Raw genomic sequence first — 14,535 nt, 5'->3', positions numbered from 1 at the left:
GTCCCCTTAATTCAAGTGGCAGATTCCAAAAATATTTTCGAACTTTTTTAAATACTTTTTAGGGGCATGTCATGTGATCTACCTGCACAGCCCTTGTGATCTACTGTGCACCCCTGGTCTACATGTAATGCCAGCATCGCTATTCCAGAAACCCCTCATGAAAAATGTTAAAACTAAATTAGTTATATAGTATATAGTTACATACTATTGTGGGGATAATATTTATACAATATAAATATGTATAACTAAGTATATATAATATAGATAATTATTTTGAGGTGGGTAGATATCGTTGAGCAGGTCATTTTGAAGTAAAATCCAAAAAGTGTGGGCACCGTTGCTCTACACAGACATTCACCATGTGGTTGTGAATTTGACTGAACACAGTTCTATCAAAAAGATTAGCATCCCCTCATCTCTAACATCCAGAGCCTTGGTTTTTCTTTTCTGAGCTGGAGAATTTAAAGATTGTCTCCCAAGATGTTTATCAAATTTGTCGCACACCTTTCGTTAACATGCAATGTATTGTGAACTTGCATTTCCAGAAGACCTTTGTAAAGTCATGAGAGAATCCTAGGATGATTCTAGTTCTAAGCATCTGTACACTTTTAATAGTGCTGATTTTACCTTATCTATGATGACATTTCTGGAAATGTGTTGTAGTTCATGTATTTGTTTTTCTTTTGAATTTTGGGAATTCTGAACCTCCATTTTCTTTCCCATTTGTTAATAGACAGAAGTCTGCCACCATATCAGGTGCCCAGCTCGCCGTTTCCTGCTGAAAGAGGTAATATATGCATGTTAATCATAACAGTTTACAAACAACACGAATCCAAACCATACAGGTGTACACAATATATGTTTCAATCTAACTTCATAGAAAGAAGTGTGCAGCTTCACCACGTCCTCCACCCCTACATTGATGACAGTGGTAAGAGAATTATGTATATTAGTAATAAGACAACTAATTTCAAATTCGACATCAAGCCATGAAGCTGTATTCAATAACATGTTAACCCTTACTTTACAGATGCCACTCAGATTTCCAGGCAGGACATGTTTGCTGTTGAAAGGGGTAAAAATAAGACATGCATATTAATCAGAACAAATGTTTACAAGAACAACAAATTAAATAAATGTTTGAACCTTACTTCATAGAAGGGAGCCAGCAGAAGCTTTCTTATTCCTCCGTTGCTCTAAATGTTAAGACATGAAACCTTACTTTAGACTTTATACAATTTCAGAGCCAACTCAACGTGGAGCTGACACATGGTCACCAGCGGCCGTGGAGGATGACCCGGAGTTCACCATTGACTTGGTGTTCCTGAATGTACCAGGTAACATGTTGTGATAGTTATCCAAACTAAATTACACTTTGCTAGAGTTTTAGGGCTTACAATTCCAATAGAAAGTTCTACTGACTGTTTGCAACATTACCTAATAGAGGACGGCAGCCAGTCCCAGTCTCTGCTGGCAGTGCCAGCCAGGGAGCGAGGTCCACAGCGTGCTGAACATGGTAAGATGTACAGACAAGACATTGACAATTAGAAATGAAAGAAAAGAAAATCAAGCTCAATATCATATGATTAAACTTCTTCATAGTTGCCAGTCACAGCACAACCGGTCGCACCAGCCAAGCAGCAGGGCCGAGTTGGTCAGCAGCAGACCACAGACCCACAACCCCTGGACTCGGGTATATTCAGTCCCCAGCTGGTGAAAGTGGTAAGGTGTAAAAGACAGTCATTGACATTTACAAATGCAACAAAAACAATTCAAGCACAATATCATATTATGATTAAACTTTACTTCATACCAGCCTGTTACACAAGACGACGAGGGAGGGGGTCCAGTCGATCACCAGGCCACAGACTGCCAACCACGGTACCTGGGTACCAGGCAGGTCACCAGCCCGTGATGGACACAGCTGCTGAAAGTGGTAAGACATTCCAAATGAAACCATTTCCATTTAAGAATCTAACCCAAAAGCAATTCAAGGTCTATATCATATTGTGATTAAAACTTACTTCATAGAAGTCAGTCACACCAGCCACACTGCCACCAGCTGTGCAACAGCCAGAGGCAGAGGTAGAGGTAGAGGTAGAGGCAGAGGCAGAGGCAGAGGAGGGTCAGCCAACCAGCAGTGGTCCAGTCATCTGACTGGACCACAGGCTTCTGCAGGGTCAGCCAGTCAGATGACTGGACCACAGGCTTCTGCAGGGTCAGCCAGTCAGATGACTGGACCACAGGCTTCTGCAGGGTCAGCCAGTCAGATGACCGGACTGGTCACCAGTCAGATGACTGGACCACAGGCCTCTGCTGTGGTTGAGCAGAGGCCTGTGCTGCCATCGGCTAGTGGAAATGGTAAGATCTTTAGACAACTCATTGGGATTTGCAAGTCAAACACCAAAAAATACAAGCTCTATATAATGCTATTAAATCTTACTTCATATCAGGCCACACCTACAGGCACTGGAACCCTGCTACCAGGAGCCATCAGGCCAGACCACCAGCCTCTGTTGGTCAGCCTCTGTTGCAGCCATCACATGGTGAAAGTGGTAAGATACAGAAAAGTCATGAACATGTGTACAAAGCAAAGACAAAAACAACTCAACCCCAATGTAATATTTGATTTATACTTTGTGTGACTATAGTCAGATTTGACATTTGACGTTGTGTAATAAAATACAAAGTCAATGTAATAAATGGTTGAACCTTTGTTGAATAGGATCCAGTCAGCAGCAGCAGACGGCCTCTGGGTCTGGGCAGGGTGCAGGCCCTGCAGGGTCAGAGCAGCAGCCCAGCGCCTTTGAGAGGGATGTCCTGCACCAGCTCAAGGATGGACGGGACCTGCAACCCGACACGCACCATTTTATTCACTTTATTGGCCATGAAATGGACAAACTGACTCCATTGGCCAAAAATAAACTCCGCCTGGCAATTCACCAGGCATTGGTGGACGCACAAAATGGCGACCAACGCCAGCCAACGCCATGCAATTCTATTGCAGGAAATGGGGAGAGAGATGGGGGGGAAGACACACAGTAAAGGCCGTCAGGATCAGGAGTCGAGCCCGCGGCACACTGCCAGACTGGATTACCAGCAAAGGTGCCTGGATCACTGATCCACGGCCCAGGCATGAGTTATTATTTTTTATGACAATTATTTTTTGTGTTTGCTATGAAATATTATTTGAAATTCTTGTGTCAACTCAGCTGTGATGAAACCCTTATGACGTTTTTTTTTTGGTTTTCAATTTTTTTCGTCATAAAATAAAAAGCGGCAGAGGGGTGGCTAGAATGACTGGAATGACTTACAAGTGTGTGTGTGTGTGTGGGGTTACGCCCTCTGTCCGTAGCCTGAAATGCATGCCTTTTCCTTTTTTTAATGAGCCTATAAGTGACTATTAAATGTACTCACTGTTTTTCTTCACAGATATTTGATAATATCCAAAAACAAAACAACCTTCTGTTGTAGTTTGTCAGTGAAATAATCTTCCACAGGAATAGCCTATTCTGTCAATAGATCCATGGCCTGACCATGTCTCATTTGCATATTTGGTTACGTTTACAATGTCCTGTGGGGAACGCTATCCGGACCAAAAGAAATAAGCAACAATTAAGCATTTGGTCCCTCTCAGCAAATTTAGTTTGAACCATGTCTAAACGTAAATTTGGTTGGTAGCAACCTAAGCTCAGCTTACACTATATTAAAGTCACACTTTGAAACAAATTAATAACTAAATAAGTCATGCGGAGTAGGTTGCAGGATACACTGCAGTTAAGTAATTCCAAATGTGTCGCAAACTTTTAAAGGGTTACACAGCAGACGACTGAAAATCGAGCATTTTCTATAGCCATTGCTGATCCATTCGTCCTAAATGACTTTTTCAATGGCTATTTGTTAATGTTGTTGGGTTACATGAAAGTGAGCATTGTCTACGTCAGTGTTTCTCAACCTATGTACCGCGGCACTTTACTGTGCCTTTGAAATCTCCAGGTGTGCCTCGAGATTTTGACCAAAAGTAACACTAGCCCTCCCCCGAAAGCGATAGATAGGCGTCCTATTGTTGCGTCGTTGTTGTTGTCACACGTCTAATTAGACATGCGAAAACAACATGACGACGGAACAATAGACTCTTCACTCTTAACGACCATCGGCCATAGAAATGTTAATCGCCTGGCAACTTTACTGTATAAATGGGGCACAGCACAGACATTTCGCTCCCTCCAGAAAGACACCACCAGAACCCGACAGCAGCACACACAGCGCCGCCGAGTCACCTCCACCTGACGACGGCACAGCAACAACAGCAACAACGGCGGCTAGTGGCTACTAACGCAACGCCTACAAAGAAAGCCCCTGCCAGACTGTACCGCGATGATTACATGAAGTTTGGATTCACGTTTACTGGGGATAAAACATACCCGATTCCGCTGTGTATAGTTTGTGGATTCAAGCTGCAAACAGCGCATGGTTCCGAGTAAACTGAAGCGCCACCTTCATACCAATCATGATGAACTCGCTACGAAGGACAAACACTTTTTCTTGAGCTTGAAAGAAAAAAAAGGAGAAAGACACAACGAAGCAGGCAAGTCTCTTGATACTTGAAAGAATATCCAGCCATCACAGCCAGCGCAATGGCAGTGCTGCTCCCCTTTTCCACAACCTACCTGTGAGCTTAGCTTTTCAAGCCTGACTTGAAAATGAAGAGCTCCGTGTCTGTTTGTCCAGCATCCAGCCAGGATAAAAACTCTTTGTTCAGGAAAACAAGCTCAAGGTTCACACTAAGACAGAACTTGTCAAAAATATTTACTTTTCTTTTTATCAATTGTTTTTTACGATTTTCTTTGTACAAAAGTGCTCAAGTTTAAGACCATTGTATTGTGGCAACTCCTTTTTTTATTTAGAAGTATTACTTTGCATTGACAAATTGAACATGTGTGTGCTACATTTTGTATGAGTTTTCAAAAATAAATTGGTGAAACTGAGGCACTGTCTGTCCTTTTCTTTCTCTTTAAAGTAATTTGACGAGTGCTGTCATGTGTGTTTTTAAAAGTATATTGGGTTCACATATATATATATATATATATATATATATATATATATTATATATACAGTATATACACACACCATATATCTAGGTGTGCCCCGAGATTTTTAGGCTATGAAAAGTGTGCCCCGGGACAAAAAAGGTTGAGAGACACTGGTCTACGTACTTCACTATGGGAGACCATTTGCACCAAGTGTTACAATATCATGATTACCAAGTGACTCAGGAGGTGGAGTGGCCGTCTTGGAATTGGAAGGTTCCCCGTTCCATCCTCTTGCTGGCTGTTGTGTCACGTTTCTCTGATGAACGTACTCACTACGTGACAGCAGCGGTGAGGGGCTATGGTATGAGGAAGCTTTTGGAAATGGAGTGATAGACAATTCCAGTGCAAAGATATCTGTAAGAGAGGTACACAATCATCAATGTTAACAAGCATGGTTGATAATTATAGTTCAGGTGTACATGGATGGATTAGAGCAAAAATATAATGTCAGTGAAATAGTGTTGAAAGGAGCGTCCCATATGCTAGTGGCGTTTCCTACACAATGAACAATATTCACAATGATGATGTTTTAGTATCCTAAATAGTATGCTGTTCTACATTCTGCCAGCCAGACAAAGGCCTGTGCACCAATAGTTCAATCCACCTACTGTGTCAAGCATAGTAGGAGTGCCATACCAGGTTGATATTGTTAACAAATTCAGGACGGAAAGCCCTTTTGGTGTTTTAAGCATTGTTATACTTTAGCTATTGAAAAATAGCAGATCTACAAGCTGATAACGAGGCACTTGGTGCTGTGCTACAAGCTTGTTGATTTGCTGTTTTTGAAAATTTGTGAAAATGTGGCTCAAATTTGGAACATATATTCTTTCAAAACAAACGTTTTTAACTCAAATGTTTGCTTCTGTGGGGTCCCTGGAACAACATATTTTGAGATGGGGGTCGGAGGCCAAATACATATAATTCTAGGGGTCGTTGATATGAAATAGTTTCAGGACCACTGACATAGAAACATAGGTTTTTCATGATTTAGAAAACCTTTTGTAGAATCGAGCTGAAGTCTTAATGGGTTCATTTGCAAGGAGTGCACATATGACAGCATAGTGTCACTGTATCTCACCGAGGCATGGCCAGCTTTATGGCCTGCAGGCTGGAGAAGGCTGTCTGGTACTGGGAGATCCACTGGTCCAGGTCAGAGTACCTACTACCTGCACACATGTTCACACGTATTTTTATAATCTCTGGACATACAGTAGCATATCTGCAGTGGCTGGGGAGGTGGTATCCAACCACAGCAGTATAGACCGATTCCGTAGTGGGTCTCATGGTCGCAGCTTACGTATTTCCTGTAGGTGGACTCGACATAGCTGCAGGGTTTAAATCCTCACCAGGCGCACCTCTTCCACTACAGTGAACGGCAGAGTGACTGATGTTTAGTCTGCCTCAAACGTTACTCTTTTACCTCCTTTTTACTAACACTAATATTACAAATATGCCCAGAACATTGTGATGAACCTGTGTAGTTTATGGCTGCTCCAACAGTAGTGGCAACATAAAAAAGAAAAAGAAAACGGAATGTCAAAATAATGTCGGCTCCGCCTACAGGAAATACGTAGGCTGCGACCATGATACTGTTACGGAATCGGTCTATATCCAATCTTACTAACAGAGTTACACAGGCAGACATATAATTTCCTGACCTTTGCTCTAGAGATCAGGTGGTCTGGTCCTTCCAGGAAGGCCTCCTCTTTGAGCAGCTTGGCCTACATCTTATCCACTTGGCACAGCACTTCCTGCAGGGACAGGTACTCCTCCACTGACTCCTTCAACATTCTGCAGAGATAGGTGGACATGAATCAAAGACAGCAGATGTACATGTTTGCACTGAGCAATGACAGTGGGGAATCGGAGAATACAGATTATTACATGTTACTAATGCTTTAATAGGGACGTTACCTCGGATGATAGTTTCTTTTGTAGCTGCACTAGGAATCCTTTGGTTTGTCAGCGTGACGTAGGTCAGCTGTGGAAGTAGGAGGAATAGTGTGGAGCTCCTACTGTACATGTGTTACTTGCTCATGGGGACACTGCTCACTGTAGACTGATCATCAACTTCTCGTGTCAACTCAGCTGTGATGAGGGACTTTGTTATGAGGACGCTTTTGCAAATGTAGTGATATTGTTTACCAGTGGCATGGTGTCTGGATAAGAGGAAGAGAAAAATCAATCGCAATGTTAACACACAATCAGAAATGACATGTAACAACTTAGTTCAGGTATATATAAACTTAAAAAGCATGTGTATACTGATTTCAGTGATAAGACAGTATATGTCCAAGCTCAGTGTGTTCAATAATGTCAGTGGGGAGATTGATAATGCATGTTACTACTGCTTCACAGGGACATTTACCTGGGATCATAGTGTCATCTGTCACTGCATATATATTTCCATTGGCCAATCCTACAGTTCACTGCAGCACAACAGTCAGTGTGAGGGGGTGGTCAGGAGGTGTCTATGAACTCCACGTTTAAAGGCTTGAAGGCCACTGGCTGTGATGGAGTCAACTACATGCTCTGGTAGGCTGTTCCACCCACAGACAGCTGTGTGGAGAAAGGTGTGGAGAAAGGTTCTGTCCAATGTGCGTGTATTGGAGCCTAGGGGGGGGGGGGGGGGGGGTTGGAGCTGTGCCATACAAGGCATTTTGTAAAGGACTGTAACAGCAGCAATGTGTCTTCTGTGGCTGTCGATGGAGAGTGTTGTACTGGCAGTGTCCTCCTGGTCAACTCAAATTATTTTGAGAGCCTTCCTCTGAATATTTTCAAGTAGACTGAGATTTGTAGGTGGAGCACTCATCATGGAGTCATGGAGTGAGGCGTACTCCATGACACTGTGGACCTGTAGCTTGTAGACAGTTGCTTGTAACAGTGCTGTTAGCTTCTGACCGGGCCGGATGGAGATTTTGGTCATTTTGGTCTATTTTGACTGCAGGATGTCCAGCTCATTTGTGGTGGTCATCCACTGTCAGGTGAAATAAGGGATGTCATGTGTACATTCACTTTCGGGAGGATACCTTTGCGTTTGCATCACATGGGGAGACGGGCACACAGACAGCCATTAAGCAGTCATTAACAGATTTGGGTCAGGATCCAGTCGCATAGAGTCCAAGAATAGTAGGGGCTCAATGCTGCTGCAGCCTTCAGATCCTCATTCCCAGCTGTTGTGATGCTCCTGGAATGTCAGCATGTGTCTGGTCCTCCGTAGAGGTGTTGGATCGCACTTCGTCTGGAACCTCCCCCTTGAGCTGTCCGCCATGGGTGACCCTACCAGGAGCAAAGCTCCCGACGGCATAGCTCTCGGGTTCATTGGAACTCACAAGCTTCTCCACCACTACAAGGTGACGATCCAAGGAGAAGACAAATTAAATGGAGAAGAAAATGGAACCTCCCCTTTGACCTTACCGCCATGGGTGACCCTGGACGGCATCGCTCTCAGGTTCATTGGAACTCACAATCTTCTAACTAAAAAGGACAAAAAAGAAGAAAATGGAACCTCCCCTTTGACCTTACCGCCATGGGTGACCCTGGACGGCATCGCTCTCAGGTTCATTGGAACTCACAATCTTCTAACTAAAAAGGACAAAAAAGAAGAAAATGGAACCTCCCCTTTGACCTTACCGCCATGGGTGACCCTGGACGGCATCGCTCTCAGGTTCATTGGAACTCACAGGGCTGTATTTTGCGTGTCTTAAGTACCAGGTCTTATTCCCTAACTTGAGTAAACTAAAGACCTGGAGGCGTGATCAATGCTCTCTGGCCACTCAGAATAGCCAAATGGCATTGATCACGCCTCCAGGTCTTTAGTTTACTCAAGTTAGGGAATAAGACCTGGTACTACACTGGTAAGACACGCAAAATACAGGCCATAATCTTCAAACTAAAAAAAGAATAATAAAGACACAGGGGATTACAAATGGCGCTCTTGCCACGGCACCGCACCGGCTGGAGAGTTAAAGTACTCCCTGAAAGTGTTTTGCACTTGGAGACCATCAAAGTTCCTCCTGACTGCTGCCCCTGCAGCATGTGAAGGCTCCACTGGAGGCATGTGGGCTGCGTCCTGCTGGCCCCATTTGATGAAGTTGTGGAGGACGGTGGTAGCCTTCACAACCTTCTCAGTGTGGTCAGGGTTGAGCTCGATGACTCCGTGGAACACTCTGAACTTTGTCACCAGCACACCAAAGGCACTCTCCACAACATGCCGTGCGCGGGACAGCCGGTAATTGTAAACACGGTGGGTGTCCGTGCGGAGCGACTGGCGCGTGTATGGGCGAAGCAGGTTCTGGCGCAGAGGGAAAGCCAAATCCGCCACAAACGCGTACGGAAGTGGCCCCAGGTGCTCAGCATTTTGGAGCGGGGCATCATCAGGAAGGTCCAGTGTACCCCTCGTCAGAGCCCGCCCAAAATGAGACACTGCAAGTACCCCACCGTCACTGCCACCCCCATACGCACCTACGTCGACCACACGGAACAAGCCAAGAGCATCCACCACAGCCAGCAGGACAATTGAAAAGTGCCCTTTGTAGTTGTGGAAGAGCGATCCTGATCTGTCGGGTGCCTTGATGGCAATGTGTTTGCCATCTATGGCACCCACACAGTGAGGAAAGTGCCACTTCTCAGCAAATACATCGGATATAGCCTTCCAATCATCCTTCTTTGGCACAGGCATGAAGTCCTCAGCCATGGTGTTCCAGATGGCAGCTGCCACAGTGGGCACAATGCCAACCACAGTGGAGCGGCCAACACGGAAACTGCTGGAGATGGCCAGGTAATTGTGACCAGTGGTAAGATACCTGTAAAATAGGTAGAGACAATAATCACAACGTTAACACACAATCTGAACTGACTTGTTCAAGTTCAAGTGATGTTGATAAGATAATGTTAGCTCTGCATTATTAATATTACAGAACCTCAGCATCCATATATACTGGATCTATAATCATAATGGCATTGCTTTAATAGTGGCTCTGGAGAACAATGGCATGGCTGAATGATGAAATAATTTGTTCAAAAGTAGCCCACAGCAACTATTGAGTGCACAAATTAACATCCTTTTCAGATGGTCGACATTTCTGAATTAAAAAAGTTATATATATATAAAAAAAAACAGTTTATACATAATGCATCTATAATATGACAGTTAAATTCTTCCCACGACATTCAAATGTTTAACCCATTTAGACCTAATATATATTCAAAGATTTGCGCCACATTTTTACGATTTTTCAAAAATAGCAGACCTACAAGCTCGTAGCACGCTATGAGCTTGTAGATCTGCTATTTTTCAATAGCTAAATTATAACATAATGTTTAAAACACCAAAAGGGGTTCCCGCCCAAAATGGGTTAGACAGTGGAGCATCAAACAGTTTGAGAACATTTTGATCATAATAATTATGTATAGGTAACATCTTCGTCATGACCTGACAAAGATGTGCCCTATACTTGTTGTCATTTTTTACCTTCACCCTGTGTGTGCATTAAAAAGGGCTTGAACTGTCTGTGATGCTCCAGTGTCTTCCTTCCTATTCAAATGTTTAACTTTGGATTTAAACAGATCTTATATCAGAGTCTGCATACTATTTCAATAGTCCTGAGAATAAATGTCATTTGTCCCAAAGTGACAGTTTGTTTCAAAAAGCTTTATACCATGTTCTAACATAACGATGCAAAGTGACATAGCTCTGTTTGCAAAATGCTGCACCTCCTCCAACTGCATATACTTCCCCCATTTTCTACTTTTTTTAGTGTATTGTGACACTTGCTTTGGCAATGTAAACGTTTGTTTTCTCATGCCAATGAATCTCCATTGAATTGAAATTGGATTATGATCTGTATGATTGCTTTTACAGTGGTGGTTCTCAAAGTGAGAAGTGTGTTGCAAAATGTGTTAATATATATATATATATATATATATATATATATATAATGATTGTGATATCGTCCGAATCGGGGGGAAAAAACGCTACGAGTATGACGCACTGGACCAGGGGGTTCCCAACACATCTTTTCACATGGGGATCCTCGGCAGAAAATCATATTAATATGGAGTTTGACATGTTAAAGTGTAAGACCCGCTGATTTACAGTAGGTAACTATATAATCTATAAAAAGCCAGTTGAACAGAGCTGGGAAGTATTTGGTGCTCTCTCCACCTTGCATGACCCCCAAACGGTGTTCACTCTCCATTCCGACATGCTGCCACTCCGACATTGACTTCTAATTGTCGAAATGGTGGTATGCTCCATATTTGTAAACATCCCACCATTCCGACAGAAAAAAGTCCCACCATTCCGACAGGGACCCGCGGCAGAAAAAGTCCCACCATTCCGACAGATCACTTTCACAACTATTTGGTTTAGATTTGAAAGTATAAGCAGCTTTTTTCAGTTATGTTTATTGCCTTTTTGGTTTATTGATTAATAATAATAATAATAATAATTGATTGATGTAATATATGACACTGACCATGATACTGACCATGACACTGACATGATACTGACTATATACTGACCATGTCACTGACATGATACTGACTATATACTGACCATGACACTGACCATGATACTGACATATTTACATTAAACTGACCATTATACTGACATGATACTGACCATGACACTGACATGATACTGACCATGATACTGACCATGATACTGACATGACACTGACATGATACTCACCATGATACTGACCATGATACTGACCATGATGCTGACCATGATACTGACATGATACTGACCATGATACTGCCATGATGCTGACCATGACACTGACATGATACTGACATTATACTGACCATGATACGGACATGATGCTGACCATGACACTGTCATGATACTGACATTATACTGACCATGATACTGACATCATGTCAGTGTCATGTCAGTATCATGGTCAAACACCAGCAGCCTTTAGTAGACAACTATCCACTAAGCATATAGCCTATATAATATTATCTTTCATCCTCACATCCATTTACATTCCTGTTGCTGTTATGATTTCCAGCTTACAGTAACATATTTAAGTCTACCTGTCATTCCTTGCTGCACAGTGCACACTTTGATTGATTTAAATATTTATTAACAGTTTGTAGAATTTACAGTACATTTTAAGCACAAACTCAATACAAAGACTGTCAACTGTGAGTGGACGACCCAATTAAGCATTACACTTGTTTACAACAGGGTCCACATTGTTCAATTCATCAAAACATTTAAAGACATACAAACATTTAGAGACATACAAATAGACATTTCTATGTAGCTAAATTCATCATATGGGAAGCAAAAAAAGGGAAAAGATACAATATACAGTGAGGGAAAATGGGGTGGGGGGGGGATTCAGATTTTACAGAGGCCAGTTTCGAATTGCAGCCATCCACACACGTTAGCTGATTGGCGAGTTTTCGAGCTAACGATGCATTTACTAGGTGGGTAATCAACAAAATGAACGTAACATAGTTACTGTACCGTAAACAGATAGCAAGACGTTCAGCGGGAGGTATCGCTTCCCTGTAGAAAGTGTCTTGCTTCTGAATGTCTGGAGTCACCCTCGCCAGCAGGAAATCGAACTGTTGGATAGACATTCTAAATTCCTGGTGGAAACGGGTTTCATCCCGACGTAGCTCCCAATAAAGCTGGTGACCGTCACCGAGCCGTTTCCGAACTTGAAAGATCGGATCGACCCACACTCGCCGCCTCCTACGGACCGGAGGGGCCATTTGAATCTCCCTCGCTCGCATTCTCTCCTCCTCCTCCAGCCTCAATCTCCTGGCGACAAGCTCTCTCTGGCGCGTCTCCCTTTCCCTCTTTCTCCTCGCCACCAAGATCGCCAGCACAAGAGCCCTCTTTCTCCTCCAAAAAACCATTTTGTCACCACAAACGAGTTGCAATAACCAGCAAGCTACTATAGCTACTGTGTCCCGCAGCTAACAGCGTAAGGACAACAGGCAACACGTGGATGTGTTTCCGCATGTCCTCGCACCGCCCAGATTCCGCAAAGCATTGTGGTAAATTGATGCGACAAACGACAAGACAGAAAACATTGTTTTATCACACAACACACGTTGTCTGATAGGTGTGACTGCGGCCTCAGAGTGCTTTGTTCGGGCGCGTTCGGAAATATCGCACCAGAGCACACTCGCCTATTAGTTTGCATTACATCGCTCAGTGCGCTATTTCTGAACGTGCCCCAACCATGAACGTGCATTGTAAATACACGCTACCCTCAAAAGTTAAAACCCCGGACGTTTGCAGGATTTTACAAAACCCCCCGGACAGCCTCCCAAAAGAGGACTTGTCCGGGCAAAAGAGGACGTATGGTAAGCCTACACAGAGTCTCTTTGTTCACTTCCTTTATTATCTTCCTTCACCAAGAAGGGAGATAATAAAGGTAACTGATACATTTTCAGAGTCTCTTTGTTCACTTCCTTTATTATCTCCCTTCACCAAGAAGGGAGATAATAAAGGTAACTGATACATTTTCAGAGTCTCTTTGTTCACTTCCACAGAAGGAAGGACATTTGAATATTTATGACCAGGGCTGCCAAGTCTCACCCTTTGAGTGTAGCAGTCACGCAATTTAACCCTTTACCACGCGTAATAACGTGCGCCCATGTGTGCGTCCTCACAAACGGCAAAATAGCCAATCTGCATGAGATGATGCAGTGCTGTTACTGTATATGCAGTAGGAGGGTAACCATGCAGTGGACCACCATCCACCAAACCGTCAGCAGGGTCCCTGACTGTGACGGATGGAAATGAGCCATGCAGAGATTAACATCGATGAGGAACGGTGCCAGTAGCCCGTGCACATTGTAGGGACAAAGTAATGTGTGTGTGTGTGTGTGTGTGTGTGCGTGTGCGTGTGCATGTATGTGTGTGTGTGTGTGTGAAGTGAAGGGGAGGGGCCACATCGCAACTTGTTTCTGTTCAGAGGGCATGGGGAAATCATGGAATGGTTTGAACTAAGAAAATGTAAAAATAAGGCAGACGTGGTGGCGGCACACGTGCACACCGGAACCGTCCGGGCCCCCGGGCGTGTTCCTGGGGGTCTGGATGTTCTGAGGCCCCCGGGGCCCCCTACATGGTAACTGTCATTTCTCTACCGTTTCGGACGCGGGCGGCTCGCAGGAACTGGCCCGGCACCCTGGGCTCTATCCTATGAGTCTGAAACTACCATAGTTATAATTATAATGTAATGGCATTAAAGCAATACAATATATAGGCTACAGTGAAATATTAATATAATAGTGTGAGACACAAATATGATATCTTGTCTTAGACAAGGTACAAACGATTCAGTTGGCAGCAGTAATGTCCAGGTGTAGGACAGTAATGTCCAGGTGTAGGACAGTAAATGTCCAGGTGTAGCAGCAGTAATGTCCAGGTGTAGGACAGTAATGTCCAGGTGTAGGACAGTAATGTCCA

At 43.5% G+C, this 14,535-nt stretch overlaps 1 long non-coding RNA gene across 1 annotated transcript; it reads right to left on the bottom strand.

The window, feature by feature from the left end:
- Positions 1 to 663: 663 nt before the first annotated feature.
- On the bottom strand, positions 664 to 12,827 carry LOC310876327. The gene is made up of 3 exons (XR_014570721.1): positions 12,577 to 12,827; positions 1,024 to 1,063; positions 664 to 778 (listed from the first exon to the last, which is right to left on the bottom strand). It is a non-coding gene; the product is annotated as an uncharacterized lncRNA (long non-coding RNA).
- Between the last annotated feature and the right edge of the window lie 1,708 nt (positions 12,828 to 14,535).

This window comes from Protomyctophum parallelum (assembly GCF_964188405.1).
Source record: "Protomyctophum parallelum genome assembly, chromosome: 19".
Classification (NCBI taxonomy): domain Eukaryota; kingdom Metazoa; phylum Chordata; class Actinopteri; order Myctophiformes; family Myctophidae; genus Protomyctophum; species Protomyctophum parallelum.
This window is presented reverse-complemented; position numbering and strand designations above follow the sequence as displayed.